The 7,182-nt window shown below is 55.0% G+C and overlaps 1 pseudogene; it reads right to left on the bottom strand.

Annotated features, from left to right (window-relative positions):
• Positions 1 to 4,161: 4,161 nt before the first annotated feature.
• LOC118611875 lies at positions 4,162 to 4,284 on the bottom strand (annotated as a pseudogene).
• Positions 4,285 to 7,182: the final 2,898 nt, after the last annotated feature.

Below are 7,182 nucleotides of genomic sequence, written 5' to 3'. Positions count from 1 at the left end.
GGACACTTTTCCATTCAGCAGGGATAAAAGGAGCCAGCGCAGCCTGTTCGCACCGAAAAGGCACATTTTGACACACAGTCGGGGGAAAGAGGGGACCCTGGGGTCTGGCCGGGATTAGCACCCTCCTAACTAGGTGTCTGGAGCGGGTGCTGGACGTTGAGCAGGACTTGGTTGTGGTGACCTTACGTGATGACATTTGAGAGGAGGCTCACATCTTGTGGGGTCCAGAGCTCTGAGCTGGAGTCCCGGCTCCAGACACCTCGCAGGGCTGCCGAGGGCACGGATCACATTCCCAACAGGACCTTATTAACTGTTGGGAACGGCTCATGAGCGAAAAATGGTCCTGCATTTGATTGATTTTTATTAAGCACCTATTCTGTGTTAGAAACTGTCCTTGGCTCTCGGGGGGTGCACACTGGACAAAGCCACAGGGGCTTTGCAGCCAGGTGGTGGGGACACGTAATAGCAAACAGGAACAGAATACGGGGAGGGGCAGCTACGAGCAGGAGGTGGCAGCACCTGATGCGAGTTCCCACAGAATGGCGCGCAACGGAGAAAACCGAAAAGCGAGCGCCTGCTTCCTGCTTTGCTTTTCAGGGCGAGTCCCAGAGTCCCTCGTTAATGCTGTCTTTTCCAGGGCATCCTATACACGGATGTGGCTGTTGGAGAAGTATTCCATCCCTACCGTTCACACAAATGTCAATGTCGTCGCACATTTTAGACGCAGTTTTATGTTCGGTTTAACGTACTTATGCATATAATCTCGATGCTTTTATCATGAAGCTCTTCTCAAAGTTCATCTTAAACATGGGATTCGTTAGGCACAGAGGACTAGTTAATGGCAAGTGGGCGACCATTCACCCGCCCACCCATCGTGTATTTATTAATGGGTTTTTCCTTGTTCCCGACCATCTCTGAGGCCACAAAACCCCTGGAGTCATTTAAGAAGCATTAAGGTTATAGAGTTTTGCTGCTGGATGGAAAGTCTCAAGTGGTGAGGTCGCCATCATCAGGATCATTCAAGGAAACTGGGATGACCTGGCTCCACAACAGACATTGCAAAGGGAACATTGTAGGCGCCGGGCTGGGGCTCCATGACTTGGAGGCTGCACTCTCCTGATGAGAGCCATGGCGGTCACCGCAGCATCTCGCCCCTGAGCTCAGCTCCGTGATCAGCTCACCTGGTTTTCACCCGGGCAAATGATTTCACTTCTCTGCGCTTCAGATTCCTACTTTGTAAAGTGGGAATAACAATAGCACCAATCTCAGGGTAGTTGTAAGGAATAAATGGGATAGAGCATGCGAATGTTCGATGCTGTACTTGGAACATGAAAAATGTCCAGTATATGTTAATTGCTGCTACTGTCCTGTCCTTATTATTGCTATTATTAATCACAGTGAAGCACCTTGCCAACACAGCTCCTCGTCCTCACAGCTCCTCTGCCAGGTAGCTCTCCACGTTTTCCAGCCAGGAACCTGAGGCTCACGCGTGGCTGCAGACCGACTTCTCTCCACCCCGTAGTCCGTATCGTTTGAAACATTTCCTTGTGGCCTCACCCATAACAATTAAGATATTTCACGCCTGTAGTATTTTATAACTTTTCCCCATTTATGAGTTGCAGTTTATCTTCAAAACATTCCTGGGGGGCGGGAAATGGTATCGCATTTTGTAGGTACGGAAAGTGAGGGACAGTTTTAGAAGGAAGCGAGATATTTCTCCTACCCACTTACGTATTTTTTTCTGGCAAGGTGCTATTAGAATCTCGACAGGGTCCTTCCAAGACTTTGTTGTAGCTGCACGAACTCTCACAAAGCATTTTGAGCTGTCCTGTGTGCCTTTGCGTTCCTATAAGCCCACCCTACGCAGAGGATGCCTCCAGGGGGTGAGCTGCTAAGGCTCAGGATAAGGACCACTAGCTTCTTCCTCAACCCTGGGAAATCTTTAGATGCTAAGGCACTTTGAAATGCTCCCACATTTCCCAATGATGCCGTAATTCAGGATTTATGTTTTCTCTCAGAAAAGGTACATCCCCAATTTGCAAACCGAGACCCCCTGACCACAAGGCCTGGATCTCTTGTGTCTTTGTTTGGCTTTTCTAGCTTAAAAATATATAACGGTAGAGAAAAGTCATTATCCATTTGCCCAAGCCATAGAATGTACAGCACCAAGAGTGAGCCCTACAGAAACCGTGGACTCAGGGTGATAAGGGCGCATCGGCGCAGGTCCGTTAGGCGTAACAAGTGCCGCCGTGCTGGGGGTGCTGGCAGCGACGGAGGCCGGGCGCGTGCGGGTCAGCGCTGCACCTGCCCTTCGATTGTGCTGTGAACCTAAAACTGCTCTAACACCAACGTCGGCAACAGCAACAGAAACTGAAGCTCTAATGGACGGGAACTTCCTTAACTTGATGAAGAGTGTCTCCCCAAACCTACCTCTGACATCATGCTTAACGGCGAGGAAGTCGAGACTTTCCCACTAAGATCAGGACAAAGCGAAGGATCTTCTCTTGTACCGCTGCTTAAAAGAAAAGAAGGAAGGAAGGAGGGATAGAGGGAGGAAGAATAGAGGATGGAGGGAAGGAAGGAAAGAAGGAAGGAAGGAAGGAAGGAAGGAGGGAGGGAGGGAGGGAGGGAGGGAGGGAGGGAGGAAGTGCTGTGTCCCTCAGAGGTGTAACCCGGTCCTCCGGCTCCGGACAGCTGAATACAGTCCCAGCCCATGTTTGTTTCGTAGTAAACCATGAACTATTTTATACTTCCTCCAAAAAGATGAGGTAATGGCCGTGGATATCATGTCTCACTTACGACCGTTATGTAATTAATTTACGTTAGTAAGAGAATATACATTCCGGGGCCGCCATGTGTAGCTTTGTTTTCTTTTCCTTTTTGTTTGTCTGAGAGAGTAATGATGTTTGTATTATTTACCGTCTGAAGGCTGGGGAGAGACTCTTTGCCTTGTGAGATTAACGCTGCCTTGTTTTTCACGGGGTCAGAGTCCCACCTGGAAAGACGGCGAGGGTGAGGATCGTTTGTTCAGAGCCGACCAGCTCCCCTAAGTGACGGTTTCGGGCCTTGTCCATGGAGGCATGGCCGCGGGGCGGGGGCCGGCGCGGGTGGTACTCGGCCCCCAGCAGTGACGGCCAGGCGACGATGCAGCCAGCCGGGGCTTGTCCGATCTTCCGCAGTTTTTAGGAGAACCCAGGGAACTAGCTCTGTCAGTAACATCTTCCAATGTTTAAAATTTGTTATTAAAATTTCTGTTTTAAATTGTGAGAGCCACACACAGCCTGAGCAGAGGCTGATTTCTGGCAAATAAGTGAAGGACAGCGCTGGGACAGCTGAGGGCCGGGCGGCGGCCTCGTGCCCGAAGCGGACAGCGCCCCGTGCAGGGCAGATCTACAGAGAGCCGCGTGAGCCGAGCCCACACTGTTTGCGTCTTTGGGACTTTAGGGGTGCTGCACGCTAAATGAATGAAGCAAGGAATGCGAAGTCCTAGTTCTAATATCCGAAGGCAAGAACTCAGCCCTGGAGGCCCCACCGATGCTGGCCAGCAGAAGCACTTCCGGGGGTCTCCACAGGAAGCCTTTCCGCTCCCTAGCCCTCCGCTCACCCCCAGTGCCTTGCTGCTGGCCAGGTACGCACCGAGCTGTTCCCTGCTGCATCCTCCTAGGCGTCTGAGTCGCAGCCTCATTCTTTAGACCACCCGTTACCAGCATCCCAGGGAAAATAACACGTGAGCCGCGGTGGGACCCCTCCAGCGTGGGGCGGAGCACAGGTCGGCCCTGAGCCGGGACGGAGACGTGGCATTCTTCCGCTTCCCACTTCGGCCTTCCTCGCAGGTTCTGCATCCCGCGTGGAAAACCCCGCCGGGCCCGCACCGTCTGTACGTTCCGTCGCCCGGTCAAGTCCCACGTGGTCCTCAGGCCACGGTTTCTAGGTCCCCGCGTGGCATTTGTTCATTTGACCCTCCTGTTCCTGCCATGGTCTGGGGCCAGCTCAGCACCTTGATCACGTTCTTGGCAAGTTTTCAGCTGAGATCTCTGCAGCAGGCTGCTGGGGGCGGGGCATTGTTTTTTTTTTTTTTTTTTAGGCGAGGCAACCCTTGGTTGACCTCACAGATTGCAAGGACCTTGTCAGCTTACGATCCCTTATTCTTCTTATATTTTACGCCTGCAGCACCTGGTCTTCCTAGGTGGTCTCCCATCCAAGTACTAACCAACTAGGTGTGACGCTGCTTAGCTGCCGAGATCGGGCGGGATCGGGCACGTTCAGGGTGGCGTGGCCGCAGGCTGCTCTGGACCCAGGGTGTTTTCTGGCACATAGTAGGGCATCAAATATTTGCCAATGGAGACAAGACAACGATTAAGAATGTCCTCGGAGTGGATGCGCGCCTACCGCGGAAAACCTTTCTGATTTGGCCGCGGGCCGTTGCCCGCAGAACACCGGGATGAGGCAGGCGTCGGGGGCCGGGGGTTCCCTGTTTCCGTCTTCTTCCTTTCTCATCGCAGAAGCAGGAGAGGGGGTGCGGGAAGAACCGTGCGGGAACTTTTCTCCTTCCCGTTATCCGGGCCGTTGATGGGGCTTAAAACCCAGCCTCCTGCACGATGGCGCCTCCCACAAAGCCCCAGCCGCAGGGCTCCAGTTCTTCAATTAAATGTCAGCTCAGCAGACCCGGATGCTGTGTCCCCTCGGATGACCACTGGTGGGACAGGAGGCAGGCCCGGCGGGAGGGCTAGGAGAGAGCCAGAGGGGGGAGGGGAGAAGGCACGAGGTGGCTGTCCGCGCGAACTTCTCCCCACCTCCCCTCCCGCTTCCAAATCATAAATTAACAACAGTGGACCTTGTTAAGTGCAGCTTCACAAATTAATATGAAATATAGTGCTTTTTCATAAGCTCGAGAACCAGATTTAAAAGCATATTGGTGTTTGTACACAGCAGGCCGTAATGATCCATTATCCTGCAGACAGAGGCGCTCGCAGCAACACATAAAGAAGATGCAATTGGGCCATCTGCTTTGATTTCCGCAGCGTCCCCAGAGACCCCGGGGAGGAGCTGACAGTCCCCTCCATCTGCCCTTACATTATCAATTACAGTTGAATTATGCCGTGCGCTGGAGGGCTGGCAGATACGGATGGGAGACTGTGGCACCCGAAAAATGTAGAAGAAAATCCATATGTTGGGAGCCAGCTGTTTATTTACAAGTCCTTGACATATTTCCTCGCCTTCTCGGCTGTTGCCTTTTTTAAGATTCCTAGAGACATATCGGTTTAGTGTGAACTTGAGAAGAAATTAGGTGTAACAGCCTAGCACCACATGAATAATATTTCAGTTTCCTTTTCTTACAGTTGAAATGCTCACGAAGCAAAAAAAAGAAAAAAAGAAAAAAAAAACATCAGGTCGAACAGATTTTAAATTATGAAAAAAAAAATAAGCCGTGAAAACATCTGGGGCGGTTGCCGCAGCCTGTTTCGTTCGTAAAACACGCCGGGGCGGGCGGGGCCGCGCGCGCCGTACACTTTCTGGCAGCTTCGAAAGCATGTGTAAACCTGTAACTTTTATGAAACGGCAAGTGTTTATGAAAGCTCGGGGGGCGGACGCGGGACGCGGACTGGCCGGCGCTTTTCACGAAGCCTCTGACCGCAGCTTCCAGGAATGCTGCCGTCGGAACGCGGCGTTGGGTTTTGAGTTGTGTTTTTTTGTTTTGTTTTGTTTTGTTTTCTTATTTTTTCTTTTTCTTTTTCCACCGGGGGTTCAGCTTGGTCCCGGTTCCGTTGGTTCTAGACCGGCGCGGTGGAGCGCCGCCGCCCGGAGCCCCCGGGCCTGGCTTTGGTGGGGCGGGGCGGCTCCCAGCCGCGCGCGTGGGAGTCTCACTTCCCTCTCACGGTCCACGTCCTCTCCCCACGTCTGCTCAGCCGAGGGCTCCGCCTCGGCGTCTGGAGGCCTGGGGAAGAGCCGCGGAGATTCAGCAGGCGGCAGGGGACGTGGGGACTCACCCCAGCCCCGTTGTATGAGACGTGCCAGACGGAGATGCTTGCGGGCCGGCGGAGAGGCGGATTCGAAGTCAGGCCCCAGTTTGCCACCACTCACTGGCCACTCGGGCCCAGTCCGAAGACCCCAGCACTCAGCGCCTCCCCGCCTCATGCTGTGGACAGCCGCCATGCTTCGAGGTCATCGGCTGAGAGTCCCTCGAAGGAAGGGATGAACTTGCTTGCTTTCGCTTCTTTCGTGAGGCCGGGCGGCGCCTGGCGGTCCCCGGAAGCTCACGCCCCGGCGGAGGGACGGGCGATGCTCTAGGGGTTTCTGTACCTTACGTAAGAGGCTTGGTGGCAGCGAACGCAGAGCCTCGGGACCACAGAATCCTGTCCTCCCGCGACGCGGCCGTGGTGGCTGGGTCACCAGCTTCCTGCTCGGTGGCCATCCCTGCTGACCCGATGACCGTAGGCGGGCAGAGCACAGTTTTCTCTTCGCGGCCGTGAAGGCCGGCAGGGGGGCCGTGATCACGGGCTCTGCCGGCTACCCCTCCTCTTCGTCCCACCGCCTCTCAGCCACTGGGGTCCACCGGCGTTGCCCCGTCTCCTCCCGGGTCCTTGCTGTCTGTGCTCACAGCGCCGCGGCTCACTCGCAGCCTCACGGGAATGGGGGCCCGTGTGATGTGGCCCCCACGGCGCTTCGCGGCGACAGCTCAGGGCGTGGAGCCTCCCACACGGCAGCGCGGGGGCCGCACGGAACGCCGCGTGGGGCCCAGCGCCAAGCGGGAATCCTGGGCTCCTTGGTCACAAAGTGAGAGTGTCAAGACAGCGATCGGGCGGAGCGCGCTGTCCGGGCGGGGGCCTCCTCGCCACGGGGCCTGGGCAGCTGCCCGTGCCACAGCTGCCGCCCCGCAGCCGCCAGGGCCTCGCCGCCCCGGCCGCGCCCTTTTAAGACCAGGTGGCACGTTACGGAGCAAGTGCCTCGCGGGCTGCTTGCTCGTCCCTGGTCCCTCCAACGGTCTCGTGTCTTCTGGGGGGGACATGTCGTCCCCATCCGGGTTTTCTGAGATTCTAATTCGGGTCATTGGAGGGAGAACCGGCATGGGAATGTTTGACGAGTATAACTTAACGAGATCATTTTAAATGCGTCTTTGGCTGAGGACCTGCCGCGGGGTGTGTTTCGCGGGTGTTTAGAGGAGAAGGAAGAGGAGTGAGGTCA

Source organism: Rousettus aegyptiacus, unplaced genomic scaffold, assembly GCF_014176215.1.
Source record: "Rousettus aegyptiacus isolate mRouAeg1 unplaced genomic scaffold, mRouAeg1.p scaffold_m13_p_14, whole genome shotgun sequence".
NCBI classification, from domain to species: domain Eukaryota; kingdom Metazoa; phylum Chordata; class Mammalia; order Chiroptera; family Pteropodidae; genus Rousettus; species Rousettus aegyptiacus.
Note: the sequence above shows the minus strand (reverse complement) of the source record. Positions and strands in the feature narration are given on the sequence as shown.